This window comes from Leopardus geoffroyi, chromosome B3 (assembly GCF_018350155.1).
Source record: "Leopardus geoffroyi isolate Oge1 chromosome B3, O.geoffroyi_Oge1_pat1.0, whole genome shotgun sequence".
Taxonomy (NCBI): domain Eukaryota; kingdom Metazoa; phylum Chordata; class Mammalia; order Carnivora; family Felidae; genus Leopardus; species Leopardus geoffroyi.
The window spans coordinates 119,144,525-119,159,479 of NC_059337.1; the positions used below are offsets into that span (position 1 = coordinate 119,144,525).

Consider the following 14,955-nt stretch of genomic DNA (forward strand, 5'->3'; position numbering starts at 1 on the left):
TTCTCATCAGATCTTCACATGACAGAAAGGACTAGAGAGCTCTGTGGGGCCTTTTTCATAAGGGTGCTAATTCTGATCATCAGGGCTCTGTCCTCATGACCTAGTCACCTCCTGAAGGCCCCCACCTCCTAATACTATCACCTTGGGGATTGGGATTTCAACATATGTATTTGGGGGCTGGGGGGACATAAACATTAAGGCCACAGCAGATGGTTATAAGTAATGATGATAGACACCATTACATAGCACTCACTACATGTCAGGCCCTGTTCCAATCACTTTACATTAATTAACTCACTTAACAAACCTTTGAAGTAAATCTATCATTAACATTCCCCTGTTATAGGTGGAAAAACTGAGGTACAGAGGAATGGAATAATTTGCTCAAAGTCAAGGGTTTAAATCAAGGCAGTCCTACGGTCGGGTCTGTGCTCTTAACTCCTGTTAATTTGTCTTTTGAGATTAGAATGGTCTTCAATTAAACCAATCTAGACACTAGAAATAAGTAATACAAATTTTTGTTTCAAAGTTGAGTGAGGGGGTGCCTGGGTGGCTTGGCCAGTTAAGCATCTGATTTTAGATCAGGTCATGATCTCGCGGCTCAAGGGTTCGAGCCCCCCATCGGGCTCTGTGCTGACAGCTAAGAACCTGGAGCCTGCTTTAGATTCTGTGTCTCCCTCTCTCTCTGCCCCACCCCTGCTCGCGCTCTCTCTCTCTCTCTCTCCTTCAAAAATAAATAAACATTAAAAAAAAAAAGTTGAGTGAGTAACTATCAAAATATCCAACAACTGCTCTTTATCCTCATCATAAACATAGAAGTTGGGCAATAAACAAGTAAAACTTAGAACAAGTACTGAACAAACAAGACACTTTTATCACTTCATAGTCACTAGGATAAGCCGGTGGTTTATGGAGCCCAGTGCACCCCATGCGGGAAGTACTCTGCCCTCCGTAAGGAGACATGCCCAGGCTGGCGCAGCACTGAGCCTCACAAGGCACACCCACTATCCGTGCCAACCTGGGCTCAGAGCTGCCAGGAGGAGCTTGTGCCAAAGTCAGTACAAAGCACAAAACTGAGTGTACAAAAAATACTATACTTATGGGAATATGTCACAGGGGCATAGGTGTCAGCCAAAAGCCCTCCCGGTGGTCAAAGCTAGGACAATTTGAGGAGCAAAATAAAGTAGCATTAGATTATAGCCCAACGTATAACGTAAATATCTGTGAATCCATACTTACATACATTGTTTTAAACAAGAAAACTTTACAGGGGGGAAATCTGGCAAACGCTACTTTAGCCAGGTGACCACCATCTGCATCAATAATCATAAACCATGTTGATAGCATGTATCTCTGTACACTACATATAATGTGAGGGAAATGCCACTTTACATCTGTGATCCTCCTCCCCCACACCTACAACCCCGGTCTACATGTGAGAAAAGCATCGGACAAATCCCAATAGAAAAGTATCCTACAGGGGCGCCTGGGTGGCTCAGTTGGTTGTGCGTCCGGCTCAGGTCATGATCTCACAGTTTGTGCGTTCGAGCCCCGCATGGGGCTCTGTGCTTATGGCTCAGAGCCTGGAGCCTGCTTCGAATTCTGTGTCTCCCACTCTCTCTGCTCCTCCCCGACTCATGCTCTGTCTCTCTCTCTCCTTCAAAAATAAATTTTAAAAAAACATTAAAAAAAACAAAAAAAGAAAAGTATCCTACAAAATACCCAACCTGTACTCGCAAGATCATCAAAAAGGAAAGTCTGAGAAACTGTCACAGCCGAGAGAAGCCCAGGAAGACATGTGACTTTAATTTAATGTGGAATCCTGCTTGGGATCTTGAAATAGAAAAAGGCCATTAGGTAAAAACTACAGAAATTTGAAAAAACTACGGACTTTAGTTGATAGCAATGTCTCAGAATTGATTCACCAATTGTGTGTGACTCATGTACCACATTAATGTACGATGTTAATAATAGGAGAAAGTGAGTGCTGGGGAGGAGGAAGGTAATATGGGAATTCTGTATGATCTGCTCAATTTCTTTCTAAATCTAAAATTTGTCTCTAAAAAATTTTTTTAATTCATTTATTTTGAGAGAGACAGAGACAGTGTTTTGAGAGGAGAGGCAGAGAGAGAGGGGGGATAGAGAATTTGGAGCAGGCTCTGGGCTGACAGCAGTGAGCCCAACATGGGGCTTGAACTCATGAACCATGAGAACACGACCTAAGCCGAGGTCAGACACCAAACTGACTGAGCCACCCAGGGGCCCCTAAAATCTTTCTTAAAAATAAAGTCTATTTGGGGTGTCTTCCTGGGTCGGTATAGCATGAGACTTTTGATCTCAGGCTCATGAGTTCAAGCCTCACGTTCAGCAGGGAGCCTACTTAAAAATAATAATAATAAAAATAAAGTCTATTAATTAAAAGGAATAATAATATCAACTGCTCTCCCCTCAAAGTTAGTTCACTTGGCAGTGCAACTTAAACCACTGAGGTCTTGTGGGGCTAAAAGTGTTTATTTAATGCATTCACATTGTTCCACGCTAAACATTTTTTAATAGAGTTTTTAAAATACTGAAATATTGTTTCAAATGAAATTCTAATCTTCACATTGCATCCTTGAATCGCCTCTGAGTAGCTGAGTACAGTCTGAGCTGCTCTGATGAAGGGAAAATCACAGATGATGTCCTTTGTCTCTATCCCTAGACCTCTCTGGATCTCTAAAATGGGGGGAGGGGGACTCCATAACCTCAAGGCAAAGCAGAACAAAATAGCTTCCCTTCCCCCACGCCACCCAAGACTGCAGCAACTGTCGGAGGCCAGGGCTACAGTTGTCCTGGTGCTGTGTTTGCCTGTCCAGCCCAGCGCTCCTCGGCGGTGGGAAGGGCAGAAGGCTGGTATGAAATGGGGCAACAGATGGCTGGGACACGTCCTCTTGAGGCTCAGCTGCCCTGGCCAGCCTGCCAAGCTGTGTACATTTCAAAAGTTTGAGGTTCAAGCAAAAGAGACGAGTAATGATTTTCAATCACTTGCTGAAACACATGGCTAATCCTTGGGTAGCCAGAGAAGAGCACTTTAAAAACACACTTAAATCCAGCGGGGGAAACAAGGAAACTCTGTGTGCCTTCTCGGCTTTGAACCCAGATCAGGCCTTCCTGGGGGCAGTCGGGCATTTGTCCAGGATCCCAGTGTGTATCCTGCTTTCTCTGCTTTTGGAAAGGGTGTGATGTTTTGGTCTGTGTGTTTATCTGGGGGTGAGGAGGGGCAAGGCTGTTGAGCAGGCAGGTTTGGATCCTGAGAAATTCTGCATCCTGACATTTGCCGCCCCCCCCCCCCCCCCCCCGGTCTGGAATCGGGAGATCTCTAGTCAACCCGTTTTATAAGTTCATTCAGTGTTATTTCCCTGTCCTGGTTCAGGCCCTTATTTCTTGCCTGGGTTATGCCAAGGCTCCTATTGTCCTGGCTTCCCAGTCCTGTATCATTAGAATCTTCCACTGTGCAAGGTCATTTCTGTTATTACACAGCGTCTCCCATCTTGAACATACCTTTTCCTTGCCCCTACATCTCCCTCCGGCTACTGCTCCCATGTCTTCCCTTCCACAAAGCTTCTTGAACTAGTAGTCTGCTCTCCCTGGCTCTTGTCTTCCCTTGGTTCTGATGATGATGCTCTCTCCTGGTTTTCTCTCTATCTCTCTAGCCTCCTCGTCTCTGTTCCTTGGCAGGCTCTTCCTCCTTCACCTGGCTACTCCATGTTGGGAGTACCTTAGGGATTGGTCTTGAAACAGCTTCTGGTCTCTGTCTGAAACTTTCAAGATGATCTCATCCAGTCCCAGAGCTCTAAATACCACCCGAATACTGATGACTGTCGATTTTATATCTTCTTCCCTGAGCCTAGACTCATCCCTCCACTTGGCTGTCTAATAGACACGGGAGCCATCTTTTTCCAAGATGGAGCCCTTGGTTCTCTTTATCCTCAGACCCTCCCCTTTATCTTTCCTCTCATCCCTTTAGCATCATTATCCATCTATGTGCTCAGGCCAAGAACCTGGGAGTCCTCTTTCATTCTGCCTTGACCCTCATCGCCCATCTCCAGTCTGTTCCCGTGTTTGGTCAGTTCTACCTCCACCCAACCTTCCTCTCCATCTCCATGACCCACTCATGTGTTACCTGGATGACTGAAATAGACTCTCCACTGGCCTCCCTGCTTTACAATGGTCCCTCCCCAGTTCATTCTCTACCAGCAGTGAGAATGAGCTTTTCAAAATACAATTTGATGGCTTTCAGCCATTCTCTTATTCAAGAAATGTTTACTAAGTGTCTAATATGTACCAGGCCATGAACAGATAGACAAAAGTCTCTGCCTCTGAGGAACTTACAGCCTCATGGCAGAAGATGGGCAGTAAACATAATTAAACTAAATGATGTGATATGTTAGAAGGTGATAAATGGTAAGGGGACCTCCGGGAGCATATGTATGTGTGTTTGTAATGGGGGTTGTTATGACTTTATTTTATTTTTTAAGAGTGTTTTTTTAATGTTTATTTATTTATTTTTTGAGAGAGAGAGAGAGAACAAGGGGAGGGGGGAACACAGAGAGGGATTAGGGGTTCTAGCTCCAGGCTCCTAGCTGTCAGCACAGAGCCTGATGTGGGGCTCAAACCCATAAACCATTAGGTCATGACCTGAGCCAGTCGGACGCTTAATTGACTGAGCCACCCAGGCACCCCAAAGAGTGTTTTTAAAAAATTTTTATTATTTTTGAGAGAGAGAGGACAAGATGGGGGAGAGCAGAGAGAGAGGGAGACACAGGATCTGAAGCGAGCTCTGAGCTGACAGTAGAGTCCAACGTGGGGCTCGAACCCATGAACCGTGAGATCATGACCTGAGCCAAAGCTGGACGCTTAACCAGCTGAGCCACCCAGACGCCCTGGGGGTTGTTACGATTTTAAATAGCAAAGTCAGAAATGTTTAATCTCTGAACATCATCTCCCACTACAGAGGTTCCTAAGAGAAATGTTTGATTCCAAGTCTGGGCTAGAAATGTGTAAGATGCATCTGGAACATCTTGTTACACCAGAAAGCAAGGAAGGTAACACCGACTACCAGGGTGGCATCAAAAGGACTCAGAAGCCATGTCTGGGGCACTTGGCCGGCTCAGTCAGTAGAATGTGTGACTCTTGTCAGGTTGTAGGTTCGAGCCCTATGTTAGCTGTAGAGATTACTTGAAAATAATAAAATCTTAAAAAAAAAAAAAAAAAAAAAAGGGACTCAGAAGCCACGTTCAAGAAGTTCCCACTGACCGAGGAGGAGGAAGTTTGAGAATCAGAGAGAATAACGGTAGCATGGATCAAAAGATGTACACGTCAAAATCCCTGAATGTAAAATGATACTTTTACAATTTTGCTTTTAAGTTTATTTATTTATAATCTGTACACCCATCATGGGGCCCCAACTCACCACCCTGAGATCAGGACTTACACGCTTCTCTGCCTGAGCCAGCCAGGCGCCCCAATGATACTTCTGAAGGAAAGAATACAACTCATTGGTCACTTTTGGAGGATGCATTTTTGGAGCATCCTTTCCTGCCTAGATTACTCCAATAGTCTCCTACAGCCCTGGCTTCTCAGTCCTGTGTAATTAGAATCCCTGAGGTCACCTCTGTTCATTACACAGCATCTCCTGGCTTGAACATACCTTTCCTTGCCCCTCCATCTCTCTCCAGCTACTGCCTTATTTCTCCCCTGGGAGGATGTTTTATTCTGAAGACTGGCAAAGAAAAATAAAGAATGAAACACGTATCCTACCTTTCCTCCATGAAAGTGACCAGGTAAACCAAATGGTTGATGAGGGAAAACTTCCCTTTATAGACATATTCCAGCTAAGAAATGAAGAAGAAAAAAAGAGAGAGAGAGAGACTTAGAGCATCACAATTTTACAGCCTCTAGGGAAATAACCAATCTAGGCCACGATCACCAACAGCTGCTAACATCCCAAAAAGAGAGAGCAGGATCGTTCTATGCCTCCTCATGGATAGACATAATATCTCTTACGAAGTAGGATTGAATTTCAAATGAATATCAGATAATGTTTAGTATATCTCAAATATCCCATGAGACATAATAAGAACTATTTATTATATATCTGAAATTCAAATTTAACTGGCATCCTATATTTTTATTTACCATACCTGGCAACCCAGAAGTTGTCTAGCCAAAAAAGTCAGACCTGAATCTGATTAAGTCTTAAAATCTAACTCCCAGGAAATATGGAAGACAGGAGACTATGTTAAAAACGCCACCACCGCGGATGGCAGTGTCATCAGCAATGTGCAGACTGTGAGGACAGACCACTCAATTTTTTCAACAAAGAAAGAGACAAGGGGAAGGCAGGGGGGAAGCAGGGGAGGCTTGTTTGGTTTCTGTTTCAAAAGGCCAAGGGTAGGTGCAGCCACTAGGAGAAATGGTCTGGCTTATGAAGGCCACATGACTCTGACTCCAGGGCTTCCTCTCTGCTCTCCTGCCTCCTGCCTCCTGCCTTACACTTCACAGTCCTGCAGACACATCGAATTGAGGGTCCTTAAAAGCAATCTTGAGAGACACTTGAGATCAAGTCTTGTTTTACGAAGCCAGGTTGCAAGCAGAGGGGTATTGTGGGCAGGAGAGAAAAGGCTAAGAGCCTGCTTTCCGGGTGGGACCAGATGAGAGCTGAGATGTGGCAACTGCAGAGACACTTGGAAAAGAGGGCAAGGAGCACCCTGCTGGCTCAGTCGGTAGAGCGTGCAACTCTTGATCCTTGGGGCTGTGAGATCCAGCCCCACGTTGGGCAGCCTAGAGGTTACTTAAAAAACAAACAAACAAACAACAACAACAAATAAATAAATAAATAAATACCCCCCTCACCCTTTGCAGAGGTGGTAGTCTTCTGATATAACAAAATACGATTATTAGATGTATGATTGCCTCCTGAAACACCGACTGTAACCGTTGCTGTCTCAATACACCATAAAGGAATATTCTAGTGTTAGAAACAAGGGTCAGCTCACTGCGGCAGAAGTCATTTTCCCAGGCATGTGGAGACATTTCTCTCTGCAGTGGAAAGCCCAGCTTGCTTCCGGTTTTCATTTGCAGCTTCAACTCTGAGTGCCTGCCATGTGCATGTCTTGTGATGTGTTATGGCAGCTGTGATGAGGCTCGCGTCACAATTCTGTGACAACCTTGGAAGAAGATCCCTGGTAGAGTCGGGCAATCGAGAGTCTCACTCTGGGAGGGCGCCTGGGTGGCTCAGCCGGTTACACGTCCGACTTCCCCTCAGGTCGTGGTCTCGCCGTTAGTGAGTTCGAACCCTGCATCAGGCTCTGTGCTGACAGCTGGGAGCCTGGAGCCTGCTTCGGATTCTGTGTTTCCCTCTTTCTCTGCCCCTCCCCTGCTCATACTCACTTTCTCTCTTTTAAAAATAAATAAATAAACATTTAAAAAATTAAAGATAAAAAAAAAAAAAGAGTTTTACTCTGGGAAGCACTGGCTGTTTTGAGAGACCTGAGCCCCGCACCATTGCTTTACCCAAGAGTAAGATAAAAAGAGAGAAAGGAGATGATCCTGCTTCTTCATCTGCTCCCCTCTCTAGAGCAAAGGAAACACAATGTAGAAAAAGATAAGGAAAGGCTACTGAGGCTTGAACTGGGTTTGAGTTGAAGGGGTCTCCCCAGGGGCACCTGGGTAGCTCAGTCAGTTAAGCGTCGACTCTTGGTTTCAGCTCAGGTCATGATCTCACAGTTCTGGAGTTCGAGCCCTGCGTGGGGCTCTGTGCTGACCGTGTGGAGCCTGCTTGGGATTCTATCACCCTCTCTCTCTGCCCCCCCGCACCCCCGTTCTTGTACACATACACACACTCTCTCAAAAATAAACAAACATTTTAAAAAATGTTTAAGTATCCCATTGGTGTTGCTATTAAAATATTTCAGGGGTTTTTTTTGAGGTTTTTGGAGGAAAAACAAAAGACCTAAACTTTTTTTTTTTTCAGCTTAAGCATACAACTTGTTCCCCAGACATGGCTCTGAAGGACTCTGGGTGGTCCGAAAACTCATCTCTTCCTTCAGAGATGGAGGTGTGTCACCACTGGAAAGAAGCCATAAGTTAGCCAAGCATGACTCAGTGAGGAGGCCTGGAAAGGTTCGAGGCAATATCTCCATGGGTGGAGTGGTGGGATAGTGTGAGGTTGCCTCTAGGCTGGAGGCTCAGGGAGGGCAGAGGCCAACACACTGCAGGTGCACAATAAGGGTTTGTTGACTAGAGCGCCTGGGTGGCTCAGTCGGTTAAGCATCCGACTTCAGCTCAGGTCACGATCTCGCGGTCCGTGAGTTCAAGCCTTGCGTCGGGCTCTGGGCTGATGGCTCAGAGCCTGGAGCCTGCTTCCGATTCTGTGTCTCCCTCTCTCTCTGCCCCTCCCTTGTTCATGCTCTGTCTCTCTCTGTCTCAAAAATAAATAAAAAACGTTAAAAAAAATTAAAAAAATAAGGGTTTGTTGACTGAATGAGTAAATGAGAAAGACCATCAATGCATACGAAAGTGTAAGTGGTGCAATGTGTGTTAAAAATTAGAAAAAAGAAGCCCACTTTTTTCATTTATGCAGGCTCACGTAGGATCTGAATATAGCATTTCCAGCTCAAGGAAAGCTGAGCCACAGGAGTAAGAGGTATGAGAGCCAGCCCTGGATGCCATCAGCACTCTGAAGAACAGCACCAGAGTCCCAGGAGATTTGAAAAGCATTTTTTTTTTTTTTTTTATAAAATAGAAACAAATGCCAAAATTCTGCCCTTCCAATAAAGACTACAGATTTTTTGTGCATGCCAATAAAGCCTCAAGTTTGGGAGACTGTATTATTAGTTTCCTTGGGCTTCTGTAACCAAGGACCACAAATTTGGTGGCTTAAAATAACAGAAATTATTGTCTCACAGTTCTGAAGGCTAGAAGTCCAAAATCAAGGTGTTGGCAACGCCACGCTCCCTCTGAAACCTGTGGAAGAATCCTTCCTCGCCCTGCTTGTGGTGAGTTGTTGGCACTCCCTGGCATCTCTTGGCATGTAGCTGCATCTCTCCAGTCTCAGCCTTCAATCTTCACATAGACTTCTCCCCATGTGTCTGCCTGCATGTGACCGTCTGCTTATGAGGACACTAGTCACATTGGATTAGGGGTTCTTCCTACTCCAGCATGACCTCATCTTAACTAATCATCTATTAGTTAATAGGTGTGCTGAGCTGTCAGCACAGAGCCCAACGCGGGACTCGAACTCACGAACTGTGAGATCATGACCTTAGCTGAGGTCGGACGCTTAACCAACTGAGTCACCCAGGCGCCCCACGAAATGACCTATTTCTAAATAAGGGCAGATTCTGAGGGACTAGAGTTAAGATTTCAACATATTTTTTTTCAGGGGAACATAATCCAACTCATAACAGAGGCAGTTTTGGAGCATGTTACAATTAAAACAGGGTTCAGTGACCCAGTTGACCCAGAAAGTCAAATTGTTACCTGCTTGGTTACTACCTTCTGAAAGTTGATATAAACCATCAGGCTCCAGTTGGGCAAATTTCCCAATGTATCAAACCAATCCTGTCTGACCAAACCTTTCCAGCCTGCTGTTTTCTAGAACTTGAATCCAAGGGTCATGCTAACCGTGGGTAACTCCTTTCTGGGACACTCATTTCCTGCCTTTTCTTCCAGAGCAGACACACAACAATCAAGAGGCATCACTAGGACAAAAAAGTTATTTACTCATCAATCTCTGGCCCTTCATGAGCTCCGAGGCTGGCAATCCATGGCTGCTAAATCAAGGCTCTTCATCCTATTTATATCATGGAACACAGTGGGAAAAAAAATAGTAGCATTTGTAAAGTACTAGGGAAAAGGGACAGAGCTTCTCTAGCAACTGCAGGCCCTTTCCAGATTTCTGAATGCCAAGGACGTCGCCATCTCAGGCCACCAGACACCTACCTCTGGGCCCTGGGAGGAATGTGTAGGGCTAGACAATTGCACTCAGATGTCAATCTAGAGGAAGGACTACCAATCCCACTACCCCCTTCAGGGGTCTCCATTTGGTGACTCCAGACTTTTTCTTCCCATGCACATGCACACAACTCGCTTATAGAAAGGGAAACAATTAGCCTAAACTACCTCATCTCCACAAAGAACCACCACGGTTCTAATTCTTTAGCAGAGGACATTTTCAGTTTAGATTTAGAATAGATCTAAAGTGTCTCAGATCACAAGGCAGTCCAGCGAGTAGTCCGGGATGAGAGCTAGAAGCTGTGGAAGATGAAGGTCTCAGCAAAAGGACATGGCTGGCTTGGGAATGGGCTCTTGTCTGGCCTCTATCTTGGATTACCTGAAGGGATTTAGCCAGCTTCCCTAGGTTGCGGTTTCCCGAAATGTCAACGTCTCCTCAAAGGCACAGATTCTTCTCAAGTACCGCCTCCTCCAGACAGCCCTCCTCGGTGATCTAGCCTGAATCTGGTGACCCTTCTTTGCTCTGACACCTACTTTCACCATTGCGCCTATTGTACTATAGAGTAATTTATTGTCGTTCTTAGCAGGCTGCAAGCTCCTGGCTCTTAGTTTCCTTTTGTTGCCCATGACTAGCACCTGGTTGGCACACAAGCTTACTGAACAAAATGAATGTCACAAATCACTTTGGGGACAATGGATGACTACTTCCACAAGTCACACACAATTTCTTTTTTTCTTTTTTAAGTTTTTGTATTTATTTTTGAGAGAAAGAGAGAGTGTACATATGCCAGGAAGGGGCAGAGAGAGAGAGAGAGAGAGAGAGAGAGAATCCCAAGCAGGCTCCCCGAGGCGGGGCTTGAACTCATGAGCCATCAGATCATGACCTGAGCCAAAGTCGGACACTTAACCAACGGAACCACCCAGGCGCCCCCGTCACACACGATTTCTGCTTGGTGCCCTTACCGTCTCCTTCTCTGCTCACACCTGCTTTCAGGAAGCTATCAAATTGGCTGTATCTTACTGGTTCCTCCTTCTACCTTCCTGCCACTCCCTCTTGCTCAATTCTGGTTTCCTCGGTTTCCACAGGCTGCCACCTACCAGGATTTTCCCACTGAGAAGGGACTAAGAGGTGTCGGTCACACTTCTGCCGTGGGTGTCTCCTGATTGTTCTTCACTCCTTCCTTGGCAGCTCGTGCATGGGCCACAGCTGGCCACCTGACCCAGATCAATACCTAGAGCCCCAGGCTCCCGTTAATTAGGGAGAAGGGATCTGGCTGGCTGTGACCTTCATTCATTCATTCACTCACTCATTTATGCTATTTATTTATTTGCTGCGATGGCTTTATTGAGATACAGTTCATACCAATACAATCCATCTTTTTAAACTGCGCAAATCATTGATTTTAGTACATTCACAGAATTGTGCAACCGTCACCAATTCCGGAACATTTCATTATCCCCCCAAGGAAACCTCACAACCCTCGGCCATCCTTCCTCATCCCCCTTCCCCCAGGACTTGTCAACCATCAATCTACTTGCTAACCATCAATCTACTTGCTAGCTGCGTGGATTTGCCTGTTCTAGATATGTCATATAAATGGAATCATATAATACGTGGCCTTTTGTGTCTGGCTTCTCTCACTTAGCGCAATGCTCCGAAGGTTCATCCGTGTAACGGTAACACGTATCCGTAGTTCATTCCTTTTTAGGGCTGAATACTATTTCATCTTATGGACATACCACATTCTATTTATCTACTCATCGGTTGGTGGACGTTTTGGTTGTTTCCACTTTTTGGCTCTTTGGGTAATGCTGCTATGAACATTCATGTTTTTGTGTAAATATATATATTCAAGTATCTTGGGTATATACATACCTAAGAGTGCAAAGAAACTTTCTTTGTAACTTTTGGAGGAACTGCCTGCCATTTTCAAAGAGGCTGTACCATTTTACAGCCCCACTGGCCGTGTATGAAGATTCAATTTCTCCATATGTTTGTCAACACTTGGAATTATCTGTGTTGTTTTTTTTTATCTTAACCATCCAGCGCATGTGATGTGGTATCTCATCGTGGTTTTGATTTGCATTTCCCTGCTAGACGATGATGTTGACTATCTTTTCATGTGCTTATTGACCATTTGCAGGTCTGTTCAATTCCTTTGCCCCATTGAAAACTTGAGTTATTTGTCTTTTTATTGCTGAGTTGTAAGAATTTTTATATATTCTGGTGATAAGCCTTTTATCAGATATAAGATTTGCAAATATTTTCTTCCAGTCTCTGGATGGTCTTTTCACTTTCTTAATAGTGTTCTTTGAAGCGCAAAATCTTAATTTTGATGAAGTTCAATTTATCTATTTTTTTCTTTTGTTATTTGTGTTTTTGACGTGATAGCTAAGACACTATTGTCTAATCCAAGGTCATGAAAATTTGCTCCTCTGTTTTCTTCTAAGAGCTTTATAGTTTTTAGCTGTTACATTTAGATTCATGATCCCCTCTCTTATTTTTGGTTTATGATCTCCCGAGGACAAATGCTTTTCACAGCAATTTGGTAATATTCTCTGCATCATCTGCTGCCTTTACACTGGGATGAGACATTTCCTTAATGAAGTTGTTCATAGTTGGTTGTTCTGGGAAACAGACTTTTGTACCTTAAACAAATTTTGGCTTCCATCGTGTCAAAAACAAACACATATGTAATGAAATCTGCTTTTCAGACTCCAATCAGGCTGATATTCCAGGCATTTATTTGGAGGTGGTTTGAAACTTGGTAGTTTAAACCAGGACAGATCATCTCCTGTGACCTCAATCCTGAGGAAGAAGGAATACAACTACAAAACTCAACAGCGGGGGACCTTGATGCTTGGCAAGCTGTCACCTCACCACAAGCCAGACCACCCAGGTTCCTTTCTGCATCTGTGGCTTATTGTTCCCGTGGTTTTGATTATTCAATTCAGCCATTGTCTGGACCATTGTCTGCAAAGATGTTTGGGCTTGGAAATCCTTCTTTATGCCTCTGAGCAAATGATACCACATTTTCTCTGAGCCCTTCATTCCATGGTCTTTGAAAGTTGATGACAAAATAGTCTTAGCTTCCTTGGACATTGGTTTTGTACGGTTGTTGGTCCTCTCCAAATGGTATGTTCTTTCTCCTACTTGTCAGCCAATCCTTCAACTTTCTATTTATGTAAATCCCTTCCAAACCAAGAAATAAATTCATTTAAAAAAAAAAACAACTCAATTTTTCATCTGGCTAAGTTTCCTAGGATTTAGATTTAGCACAACTAGAAGAACAGTGCCGGAAAATTTAAATCTGATATATCTTTACATATGAAGCCATTACTTTATCCTTTTTTTGAACCACACCCGCCCCCCAAACAATGGAATGAGCAAGGGCTACATTTATAACTTTCTACAATGAGGTCATCACCTTCCCTGTGGGTAAGCAGCTAGAATCTGGCCATCCAAAATCTTCACTTTCTAGTAAGCCAGTCCACACAATATGCAGATAGACAACTCAGTCACTCTTCCAAGAGAGATTCTGAAGCTGATCTGTGATTATCTTTTGTCATCCAATACATGGAAATAACATCCACTGTCCAGGAAGCCACTGTGTAGGGAAACCTACAAAAGACCACAGAGCACATAAGCTCTTGGCTGTCAAAACTCCATGCCATTTAGAGGTGTGAATCCAAGGATGGACTTGGCTTCCTCTGCTGCTGATTTGCTCCTCGAAATGCTAGGCTCTTGCGGTCAGGACAACTCCAGATCTGAAGCCCAAACAGTGGCATGGGGTCTTGGCCCATCTCACTCAATGTCAGGATGCCTTTTAATAGAAATAACTGGATTAATAACACACATGTAAAATTCATTTAAAATTGAGAGCTTAAGAGATGGCTATGAGATTTTGGTGGTCTAGTTGAAAAGAAGCAACTATAAAATGGTATGATGGCCCTGTTGGTAAACTGTTTATACGTTTTTAAGTCTGGAAAAGGGATATATTAAAGTGTTTTCTCCCGGGGCACCTGGGTGGTTCAGTCAGTTAAATGTCCAACTTCGGCTCAGGTCATGATCTCGTGGTTTGTGGGTTCAATCCCTGCATCTGGCCCTGTGCCGACAGCTCAGCACATCTTACCCAGAATTCAAATGCATGTTCTGAATTTTTAAATTTTGTGAACATTTTTATTTATTTTGAGAGACAGAGAGAGAGCGAGAGAGCGTGTATGCATGAGATGGGGAGAGGCAGAGAGAGGGAGAGAGAATCCCAAGCAGGATCCACACTGCCAGCAGAGAGCCCTACATGGGGCTCAATCTCTGGAACTGTGAAATCATGACCTGAGTGGAAACCAGAGTCTGATGCTTAACAAACTGAGCCACCTAGGTGCCCCTGTTCTGAATTTTTTTTTTAAGCAATCTTTTTTTGTTAATGTGTATTTATTAGAGAGAGAGAAAGAGCACACATGAGTACAAGCTGGGAAATGGCAGAGAGAGAGAGAGAGAGAGAGAGAGAGAGAGAATCCCAAGCAGGTGTCGAGCTGTGAGTGCAGAACCCAGCTACAGACTGGAACCCATGAACCTCGAAACCATGACCTAAGCTCATGACCTGAATGGAAATCTAGAATCTGACACTTAACTGACTGAGCCACCCAGGCTCCCTTCAATTTTTAAAATACGTAGCCAAGAATACGTATTTGAATCTGCTTCTTTGAAGGAAAACTTAAAAATAATCACCCTTTAATTGTGGAGAAGCAAGGCCAAATGTCCGCTGCTGGAGAAGGCTGGCTCAGCCCTAAATTCCAGGTCTCAGGACTGCCGACTCATGGTGCTTCTGCCCCCTGCTGGATAAATCAAGAAAGTGCAGGCTCTAGCTCAGGGACTTTCTCTGGGGAGACCGGAGAGACGAGAGTTTATGAACCCGGTGACACTTAGAAAAACTGGCCTTATTGCTCAAAACTATTCTG

General features: G+C 44.3%; 1 long non-coding RNA gene across 1 annotated transcript; it reads right to left on the reverse strand.

The window, feature by feature from the left end:
* Nucleotides 1-970: 970 nt before the first annotated feature.
* Nucleotides 971-7,143, reverse strand: LOC123582316. The gene is made up of 3 exons (XR_006704311.1): nucleotides 7,038-7,143; nucleotides 5,800-5,873; nucleotides 971-1,156 (listed from the first exon to the last, which is right to left on the reverse strand). It is a non-coding gene; the product is annotated as an uncharacterized LOC123582316 (long non-coding RNA).
* Nucleotides 7,144-14,955: the final 7,812 nt, after the last annotated feature.